This window comes from Pinus tabuliformis, chromosome 8 (assembly GCF_031772625.1).
Source record: "Pinus tabuliformis cultivar Carrire ecotype Pingquan chromosome 8, CPIR1, whole genome shotgun sequence".
In the NCBI taxonomy this organism is placed as follows: domain Eukaryota; kingdom Viridiplantae; phylum Streptophyta; class Pinopsida; order Pinales; family Pinaceae; genus Pinus; species Pinus tabuliformis.
This window is the reverse complement of record NC_142294.1, coordinates 1,049,873,674-1,049,885,679: the sequence shown is the minus strand read 5'-3', so window position 1 is coordinate 1,049,885,679 and position 12,006 is coordinate 1,049,873,674.

Here is a 12,006-nt window from a genome sequence, read left to right as displayed (position 1 = left end):
ACTTTTCGCAAAACCACAGAATACTTTTTAGGGTACGGGTGGTCAATCTTCGTGAATGCTGTGTTCACTGCATTGCGAATCGTAAGGCGGCAGACTCGGCTTCCTATGGATCAAGGATAAAAGCCTAGTGGGGTCTCCCTATATACGCGACGGTACGTGGGAGCGCAGTCCGTGTTAGACCACTATCGAGTCACAGAAGGAGGAATCACCCAACCTAATGTGAAACAACAGTGACTATGTTTAAAGACGCCGGAACACGTCTCTAACCTAGACCTCTAGATATTTGCGTTTAGTTCCAATGCGTTTTTAGATTCATTCGGTTCATTTTATAGTTGATCTTGAGATTAAGTTTCGATTTCAGGTCCTATCGTATGTTCGCTCACAATTACCTAGATGCAAACTATATGCAAAAGAATTTCGTTTCGTTTGATGAATTCTAGCTACGAGAGAGCAAAGAATTTTTTAAACAAAACGAATACAAACAAACAAGCAGCTAAATGCAACTAAAGCGAGGAAAGGAAACTTTTCTTTTGAAAATGCAAATCAATGAAATGTTCTTTTCCTTTTCAATTCTCAAAGCAAAGCTACTAGTTTGATTTTCTTTTTAGTGACATAAAACACCTAAAGGAATTTGGAGGAACCTGAACACCAAGTAAACTACTTAATGAGAGCACACAAAGTTCCCAAAAACACTCAACCGAAGTCTCGAAATCAAAAGGAAACAAGGCAATGCACGAGCTATGTGATCTAAGCTCTGCAAAACAAGCAAGGATCGCAAGCAAGGAGGAAGCGAAAAAGACCACTTGGAAGCACAATCCAATACACTCTGACAATCACTGAAAAAATGCGAAAACGAGTCTAGAATGAGCTGGTCAATCAAGCAAACAGGGATCCTCACGGGAGGCTTGACACACACACGGCCACTAGATGTCCTAGGGTTCAGAGTGCGAAATCAATAGAGAAAAGCGAACATCCGACGGACCAGAGTCGCAACCAGTCAATTAGAGACCCAAACACAATCCAGTAATCGCAAAAGTAAGGATGAAAACACGAACCAAGCAGCTAGAAGGGGAGTTGTTTGCAAACTCAAAACCAAGCAAAACGAAACCTTATGGAGTTGAGCTCCGTAATCAAACAGTTCAAAGTTCAGAGAGTGAAAAACAAGTCATCAGACAAGTGGGGAGAAGAAGGGAAAGTCACAGCAAGAGGTTTAGGAGGTCAATTTGGACAAAAATGAGTTTTTCAGGCTCAGCGCGGGTAGCCTTCAGCAACTTGGCGCTGACAGGGGGAGGCCTTCAGCAACTTTGCGACGTCAGCGCGGAAAGTCAGGGAAAAGGCGCGCTGCCCTAGAAGAAACGAGGTCAGCGCGGATATAAGGCACACAGACGCGACGACCAAAATCACAAAGAAGAGAGGGCGCGATGTCAGCGCGGAAGAACACGAATAAAGCGCGCTGCCCTTGAAAACGAGGTCAGCGCGGCTGTTAGACGTACAGGCGCGATGAAGAGAAAACCAAAGAACAGAGTCGCGATGTCAGCGCGACTGTTCCGAAATAAAACGCGCTGAGAGCAAAAAACAAGGAAAACCGAAATAAAACTTCCCAAACCAAAGGCAGGAGCTTTTCAATGATAAAAATGCTTCCCAGAAACGCCCAGAAAGTTCATAAGCAAAAAGACAATCCCAAAAACTCGAAAAGAGATCAATCAAAGCCAAACACAAAAGTGGACTCAAGAGACAAAAAGGCTGATCCCCAGCGGAGTCGCCAAATTGTTGGAGAGGTAAATCCCCTCTACGGATAGAGGCGATCCCTACTAGCCCAATAGGGGTCTAGCAACAATCACACAATGCTGCCACGCATGTTCCTAGTTACACTTAAACAAGAAGTAAAGAGCACCTACTTGGATTCCTGCGCTGTCGTTGGACGAAGAGATGTCTCCTTCGCTCCTTCGCTTCGGCTGGTCACAGTCCTCCGCGATCCCCGCGAACGGACACCTGCACACACGAAGAGAAGGCAAACGCAAGCGTGAAATCTAGTAAAAGTAACTATATGCCAGTCAGAAAAGACATAATTCACATTTATCCATTGCATAAACAAACGAGAATGGAACAATAATAGCAGTCATCTATTATTAATCAGAATAGAGAAGAGTACAACCAAATGTTCTGACGTCGATAAACTTCTCAGGAGGGATCAGTCAGCATGTATCTCAAGCATTCACCTTTGAGGATGGTTCTCCCAAGACAAACAACTCTCTCTCTCTCACACAAATGTCACAAACAAACTTCCCCAAGCAATCAATCACTTCCACTCCTAACACACCAAACCTATAGCAGCAATCTGAGCACTACAAGCTCTGTACAATCCAAGCTAAGTCTAGCTAGTTCCCACTAGTTTCTAACTAGCTGCTCATGGTAATGGTGGAAGTTTATATAGGAGAAGGAGTCTCCTAAAAAGGTGGAAGGATGAGCTTATCTTCAAGGGGAGTTGTTGCAAAGGGTCGAACAGACATGCCATAGAAGGGAGTCGATATTCACAAAGCTAACAACCAAGCCTGGAGAGATCTGGAAGGCTGGTTGTTTGAACAAATTCGCCCAAACTGGATCAGCGCGGATTATATGGAGACTGCCGCGCTGTCAGCACATAACAATAACTGAACAAGTCATGTCAGTGCGGAAGAACACGGGAAAGCCGCGCTGTGCGTCATCGCGGAAAAGTGATGTTCTTCCGAGATGGCAGCGCACGAGATACACTGTGAGGTGCTGGTCATCGCGGTTATTTTAGGAACAGACGCGCTGATGCACAAAACTTTGGAAAAATGGGTTTTAAGCTAGTTCAGGGATCAAACACTTAGTGATTGTGACTTCTGGACACAGCAGGGTGACTGACAGGAAGGCAGTGATAAATTACTGTGTAACAGAAATGATAGCACATTATGAGGATACAAAGAGCAACACCTTCTTTAGAGTAACACCACAACAATTGGAAAGAGTAAAAGGGCTTTGTGACATAGTGGAAAGCAAAATTATGGAAACCAGGAAGTGTACCCCTCACAACTATAAAGATGGAAGTGTTGTTTCTCCTAGCCTTCCACAACCTACAAGGGTTACACCACAACAATTGGAAGAAAAAAGAGAAAAAGGGCTTTGTTACAATTGTGATAGAAAATGCACTAAAGGTCATAAGTGTGCTGAGAAGAAATTATTTTACATAGAATATGAAGAGGAGGAAGAAAAGGATCAAGAAACAACAAAAGAAGAAGATATACGTCAGGACCCCACCCCAGAGAAAGAAGAAATGAATGAGACGATATCTTGTAAAGCATTGGCAAGAATTACCACTCCTCAAACTCTCAAGATAGAAGGACATATCAAGAAGAAAAAGGTGCAAGAAGTTAAAGATCACATCGAGCATCAAGAAATGAATCCGACCACATCTTGTAAAGGATTGGAAGAAATTACCACTCCTAAAACTCTAGAGATAGAAGGACATATGAAGAAGAAAAAGGTTCAAGCAGTGAAGGATCACATCGAGCATCAACAACAAGTTCTCCAACTTTTAAAGGATAACGCCACTTCAGTGCAAAATCAAACGAAACAACAGGTAGATCAACATCGTAGTGAAAAATGTTTTGATGTAGGTGATTGGGTATTTTTACTGCCACATCTCAAGCAAGCTATTTATGAGAAGGAAATGTTGGCAATACTACATGCACTTAAAAAATGGAGACCTTACCGAATGGGAAGACTCTTCAAGGATGAGGATGTGGAAGCATTGTTTTGTACTATTTATATCATCCAACCAGATTGGATAAACGAAGCAAGGGATGAATGGAAGAAGGAAGAAGAAGTATGGCCACTTATTCAAAAGTTGCAAAAGATCCCAATTCAAACAATATTGCCAGAAATTGAAGAGGAAAGAAAAATCATATTGGAACCAGGAGCAGTCACAGAAACAAGAACCCGACAGCTACGAAATCGATCAATTTCAGAGTATCTCATCAAGTGGAAGAACTTACCCGCTGAAGATTCCACATGGGAGGACAAGAATCTTATACAGAAGCATCAAGAACTACTCAAGCGTTGAGGACAACGCTTTTTGAAGGAGAGGGGCATGTTAGGCCCCTATACTACTAGTGTAACCCCTTATTGTTATTAGTACAACCCACTTATTATATTGATGTACCCATGTAGTGCCCATATTGTTACTATTGTGCCACATAGAAGCCCACTATTGTTATTATTGTGCCCTACAACATTATTGTTATGTAGCCTTTGATTGTATTGGGACCACTTAGACTCCTATATATAGAGAGGAGGTATTTTCATTTGATTCATCCAAGAATTGTTCATTTATGTAATGTAAAGGAGGTTGCCCCCTCAAAGAGGCTGAATTCTAAGGCGTTGATCTATCTTTTCTATCTTTTCTTGAGCTGGTTTCATAACAGACTAGCAACCAACGTGACAATCGATGAGACACTTTCCTAAATTACAATCAAAATGAGAGAAGAGACCTACCTCATTCTGATGCTATAACACACTCCTTTGTTAAAGATATTGATCACTTGCTCCTTAGGCTCAATCCTTACTGCTTACAGTGTTTGAATACCTGCACAAGAGGCCAAAGACACAACAAAACATACAAGTGCAACAAGCATAATTGAATGTAATCCACTTAACAGATCAAGGCACATTAAGATAAATGGTGCATTGACACAAGCATTTATGGAAAGTGAACCAACAATTGTATATATTAATGAATAAAAGAGGAAGCATACAACCTAGGCCTTGATGTTAGCAAGCCCTCCTTGAGTGAATGTCCAAGTCCAAGCTTAAGCTCTCCAAGCACTCCTTCTCCAAGCCAAAGTGAATAACATGTGGGCACTATCTCAGCATAAGGGTGCAAATAACCAGAGACCAACCATTTGGGAATGGGAGAGGGTAAATATATAGGTAGGAAGAGGGAGTTAGGATCTCACCAAAGATAGGGGAAGGCTCTCATCTCAAGGAGGAATCTCATAGGGATAAGATCAAAGGGCAATACTGGGAGAATTCAACCACATCTACAATGAAAAACCTCCAACTCGTCATTATAGAAGCCTCTAGATCATGAAGCTTCTTGTCCTCTTTGGGAAAACTTGCCTTTTAAGGATCAATGTGAGTATCCAAGTAAAAACCGCGCTGGAAGCACGAGGCTAGTATGGTGCAACCCACCATCAGCATGAGTTGGCAGTGTCACAGTCGCGCTGATCCTGAAATTAGGGTTTTGAGCTCACTTCTTCAGGGAAGGCTCAAGGCATGTTTTCATTAAGTCTTCAGGGAGGATCTAGACTACATATCAGGATGGGTACACTACATAATTGCCAAATATTGGGCACTTCGGGGTATGACACACGAAAGTGTAGGAGGTGTGACAAAATACTGTGTAACAGATGCCCCCTAAAGCATAAAGGCAGAACAGGGAGTGATGGCTGAGATCCTTTACGAGCTTTTGCAAGGACGAGAACAAACACTGTCAGGAGACCTGCAAATCAAGGATGCATATATAAATACAAATCTGATATCAAAATATGAATCCATGGTATGGACGCAACCATCTAGATAGAAAGGACCATGTGAAAAGATCCACGGTATGGGTGCAACCATCCGAATGAAAAGGACTGTTTGGAATTATAAGTTCCAAGGTATGGACACAACCACCTAATATAAAATGATCATAATCATCATAAATAAAAAGTACCACGGCATGGTCGCAGCCATCTGTATAGAGGAAACATGTATTGAATGATGAAACAATACATAACTCCACGCAACCTAAGTTATATAAGAAAAAATGCAGGGTCTTGCGCCCCATCCAAACTTGATCAAAGTACGAATTCTAACATGAGAATGAATGTGTCGAAGTTGAACATGTTAAAAAACCACCTGATTACCAGTCAATGATATGGAACCTTAACAGGCACGAGAGAAACCATCAATAATGACAATGGTTCTCAAGGTACGACAGTACAATCTGTAGATGTGAAAATGAAATTGAAGTTGAACACTCGTGGAATCATTTGATCGAAGGCCAATGATGAAAACTTGTCATCAGATGCGAAGAAATTGTGATTAAGGCATGCAAGCTCTAAGGTACTGAAAGGGAGTCTCTAAGTCATATTCCTAGATAATGAGCTGAAGTCGACAGGAAGTGACTCGTCAAAGGAGGGCTATAGTGATTCCCTCATCACTGACACGAAACAAGGAATAAAGTGGAAGAAATGAGTATGATCCAAGACTGTAGCAAAAGTTCAGACAATGTAAAGGTAATAAACTGCAAATAGGACTTCTCTTGAACATATCGGTGACATGACTCCGGAGTGTGGCAACATTTGACTTAACATAGGACTAAGATTCATGATGACAAAGTGTTATAGTCAGATGAGAGGCAAAATGGATCACCCAAACCCGGAAAGACAAGTGACTGAGTGAGGATATCCCGAACCCGACATGAGAAACATACGAGTGTCATGTTCAAGAGTGACATGCTACCTATACAAGAGGTGTTTCACTTTCATTTTTTCCCCACTATTTCTAGTGATTACCCCAATTATTTTTAATCACAAGCTTGAAGGGGATATCATATGCTTTTTTATTAAGTTCATTCTTCGAATGAATCCATCCTATTAAATTTTACGAGCCCTAGGAAGGAGAAACTCGGTCTCATCATGGTGACAAGTCTTTCATAGTTTAATTTTTAATGAGTCTGATGGAAGAGTAACTCAATGTCTTTTTCATATTTAGAGAGTTTGAAAAAGAGATGAAAAAGAAAACTCTATCATGCCCCTTTTTGTAATTTGTCTCTCGAACCCGAAAGGTAGAAAACAATATTCGAGAGAACCTCTTGACCATGTTGACCAAGGTGTTCCTTTTTCGTAAATAGTCAATCCCAACCCGAAAAAGGGGTAAATGTATGTTGAGATGATGACAATTCATTTAATTTAAGAAGTTTGAAAAGACAAGTACTCAACGATCTTTTCATATTCACTAGTCAACAAAGAACTTAAAGACGACTCCAGGGGGGTTCCTTTAACGAGTCTGAAAAAGAGATAAAACAAAAACTCATTGAATCGGTAAAAAATGATCACCATTACCACCAAAAAGATCCTGTAACTACACAAAGACAACCACACATCACTGATATCGAGAAAAATAATAAAATATTGGAAAAAATGTGTTTAAAACTTATAAATAGACCAAAAGTAAAAACATTTTTACCATTTCACTTGGAGTAAATTGGAGAGTGCATTTTACCCCATTTTTCTTGATTCTTTAGGCAAGCAGTGTGGGAGATCCAGGGCACCATTTCACGAACCGTCAGCTGCATGTAAGAGCTCTTCCCTTTCTCTTGCTTTTCATACTCGTTTCAGGCCAGTTCATAGGACTTTTTATTGTGTAGGAGGAGGATTTTCAATTTTATTATCGGGGGCGATCAACGCAAGTATGATCATCGGATTTGTGCTGATCGCCCCTTCGCTCAAACGACTCTTGCACTGCCAGCACGAAAATAATTCAGACAGTCACCCTGCCAGTGCGAAAACATTTCAGACAGTCACACTAGACGTAGAGCAGAAAATAAGATGAAAAATCCTCTCTTTAAAGTTGTTTTTTTCAAGATTTTGATCTCTGGAAAGGCATCTAAAAATTGTTTATGGGTTGTTTGAAGGAGATTTCGACAGACATGACCATCAAATGGAAAGAAAGAGGCCACAATAAATAAGATCACCAAGCTTCCCAAAGCGTTGAATGTGTCAATGCTTTGAGGGACTATAGGTTACTGAAGTTCTTCCGAACCCCCGGACTCAGAGCTCAAAATGAGTTGTTATAATATCTCATTGGACTATGGGATGTTTATCGTCAGATATTCATCATTGGAGATCAAAAACTGCAGTTAGAAATAGTTGATATCTACTTCATCACTAGATTTTCTAGAAGAGGGGAAAGAGTCCAAATATTTGGAGCTCGTACTGGAGGAGAGAGCACCAACACCTTGATCAGAAGGCATTGCCCGGGTACAAAGACAACTATGAGTGGGAAGGTGAAGATAGAAACCATCGAAAACCTTCCCTTGAGGATAATTCTACACACCATGGCCCATATAGCTAGGGTGTAGGCATTGCATGAGTCAACGAAATCACAATTCCAATATGTTGTGGATTGTCTTGCTCCAACAATGTTCAACTGGTGCGAAGGACTGCTGGTCAACATGAAGAGACAACTGACCAAAGGCAAGTTAGGAAACTTGAAGTAGTTTGGATTTGGATCAATTTTGGTCACTTTCTTTTTGGAGCATGTGCCCTTGTTTCAATACCAATGGGTAAAGGTGGACGATCCAACTCCCCAAGACCCAAGGTTGCTCAGATGGAGTGAAATCATGCCTCGAGGAGGAGGAGGTCAACGAATGCATTTCCCTCCACCATTCTTTGGTTGGCTATGCCAACAAATGATCATCATGGATGACTATTCATATGTGGGCACAAACTTCAGAGGAGATCTAGATCTTCCTCTACCACCGAGTGCACAGTGGACCGATGCAGCTGAAATTTTCTTTTGGAATTTTTTAAGTTTTATGATTTTTTTGTTTGAAGTGTATCTGAGAGTTTACTTGTGATAATTTTGTAGATGTAGGATTGGAAAGGCCTCCTGGAATGTCACTAATAGCACGATGACTAGCACGTCAGATAGAAGATGCTCCATATGAGGAAGGAGCAAATCCTATGGTATAAATGGAACAAAATTTGGAAGTGATTACTTGGTGGTTCTAGAGTATGTGACTATAGATGACGTGTCACTGTGGTACCAGAGGCATACAGTAGGAGTGTATGTGAGACTATGTCGGTTGTTAAGTCGAGTGATCAGAGAGGTCTCATGCTATCATGAGCACCAGGTGGGCGAATAGCCTTTTCCTAGTCGTGTTACCTGCACTTTTGTAGGCTTTGAAAGCCAAGTGTCCCATAACACTTATTTTTGATATTTTGATAAACAAACTTTGACAGACTCAATATATATATATATATATATATGCATGCTTCTGTTGTCTACTTATGTGTTCATATATCATGGTGATGTGATCGGTTTTTATTCATAAGTGACACAAATGTCTATCTAAAACATAATATGCTAATGCATCTGTTAATGTATTCAAATTTTGTGGAATGTGTTGATATGTGATATAATTAAAATTTCTTTCCAGTGATCGAACACGTAGATACATACGCAAAATTTGTGGATTTCTTACTAAGTAATGACCATTTAATTGTAGCATAATGAGTTGTGAATCTAACTTAACAACTAAATTTCTAATTCTAAGAGCAAATTATTTTAATAATAGTTCAATAACTGCAATGTACTCAGAAATATTATTAGTATATGCATGCTTCTATTGTCTACTTATGTGTTCATATATCATGATGATGTGATCAATTTTTTTTCATAAGTGACACAAATGTCTATATAAAACATAATTTGCTAATACATCTATTAATGTATTCAAAATTTGTGCAATGTGTTGATATGTGATATAATCAAAATTCCTTTCCAGTAATCGAACATGTAGATACATACGCAAAATTTGTGGATTTCTTACTGAGTAATGACCATTTAATTGTAGCATAACGAGTTGTGAATCTAACTTACCAACTAAATTTCTAATTCTGAGAACAACTGCTTCTGATAACAGTTCAATAACTGCAATGTACTCTGAAATATTATTAGTTGTTCATCCTAGGAAAATACCTTGTAAATTGAACAACTCGCCATCAGGGGTGAAGAGTGCCCAAGTTGCGTAGAATAAGTTATGTGTTCTATGACAAGCACCGTCGACAAAAACAACATAATTGTTTGAAGACATTTGTGAACTGAGTGGAACACAAGGTAAGCAGAGGAAACATGTCTGCAAAGCAAACAATCACACCAAAAAATCAAAATTTTACACCAATGAATTCACACACTAATGTGCAAAAGTAATTACACAGATGATCACGCGTAAATGGAGCCTATTTTCGAACTCAAGTAATTGATCAACAGAGAATGAAGCCGAAGTTTCACCGTTGGCATGACGTGTAAGCATCGACTCAGCCAAATAATGGAATAACGCACATAAATGGCTATGCCCCCATGCCCCCTGTGCGAGTGAGGGTTACGAGTCATAGGATGAATACCCCATTGCAATAATGGGAAAATGGTAAAATATTGGTGAGTAGATATCACAAACGGAGGAAGGAAAATCTTAAGCTCATGGCAAGGAAAAGATGCCTCTAGTTGAAAGATTGGGACAATTTCAGGTGGGACTGAAATGTCAATGGGAAAAGGAGCAATGATACTTCCCATATTACCCTGGACAAAAATCCGTGCACCAAAACAGGTGTTTGAAGTGGATGCATCGGGTTATGAGAAACAAAAGCCTCAAGACATGAAGGAATCTTACTAAGACTTGAAAGAAATAAGAAATGATGATGGGCATCATTCCAAGGAGTTTCGTCAAGAGACATAATCTCAATAATACTCTCGTTGGTGGGGAATATCTCATTCAAGGGATCTGGAGAATCCCAAGAACCAAGCCAAGGAGATTGTGAATATGTATCCAGGTGCATACTAATAATAGTATGACTTTTTGAAGCCATCGTTGAAGCCAAGACAACTTCTTGATAGACTTTTCTCTAAAGGACTTAGCAATATAGCATCACCAAAACAATCAACCTAATCCAGAGTAGGGATGATCCATGGATCATTGGAGGTAGAGATCATGTTGATTGAGGTGACATGAAAAGTTGGGAGAGAAAAAAATCCCATTAAAGAAAAATCTTTGAAAAGACCTGCCCCCATGCTCTCATACGAAATATCGGTATTTCCCACATATGGGACATTGCCATTTGAGGAACTGGAAGAGAAAAAGGATAATTGATCAACAATGACAATTTTCCCCGCATGACGAAAACGGAGCACCCAGAACAAAGAGGGCACCACAAAAAACATGGCATGGGTCCAGCTTCGCCCAAGTAGAAAGTTGTAATTCAAATTTGCATCTACAACTTCTACTTCTAACTCGACAATTTTCCCTTCCAAGGTGATGGGAAAACTTGTGAGAATACCATAAGGACAGGAGCCTCTACCATCAAGGGCTTCTAAGGTGTTTGGGGACTATTGAGAGGTGGAGAGCTGATGTATTGCCAACATGAAATAGACATGATGCAGGTGGAAGCAACTTCATCAATGACAGTTCAATGAATCATCTTTCCTTTTATACTGACTTTAATCAAAAATGGAATTTGATGAGGAAGACAAGGAACATGGTTTTCTAGATCGAAAGTGATCAAGTTCGAATCGGAAAGATCAATGCCTCCTATAGCAAACAATAATGATTTCCATTGTGTTGAACAAGTTTGGATAACTTCCAAGGTAGACATCGTCAAGGGCGCTTAAGCTAAATCTTCGACAATACTGTAATGTTGAGTAGCTCTAGGGTTTGGATTATAGGATGACTTTCGAAGCACACCTTTGGGAGGAAGTCAGATGACAGATTCATTATTAGGTATCTCAATATGAAGATGACTAGAACTGGGTGGAGAAGAAGTATAAGGTGTTTCAGTGACTTCCTTTTGCACTATCTGCTTTTGAGGAGTTTGATAATCTTTCGACTGGGTGGCAGCAGAGATATGCACTATACCACTCATGTAAACTTGAGAACCTGAAGAGGTAGAGGATTGTGGTTTGTCTACCAACTGAGTCTGCTGTGATGGAAATGTCTCTTTTAGTACAGCCGGAGTCCCTTTCAATAAATGACTAACTTCCGCATGACAGGGACAATATTTGGTGTAATGATCTTCCTCACAAATGAGGCAAGGATACTTAGGCTTGCGTTTGGAGGCATAAGCAGCATATGGCTTAGGAGGATCCTATTTCGAGGTATCATATTTTGCTTTAAATTTACCCTTTTTCTTACCTTTTGAGGTTTTGTCTACCGTAATAGAC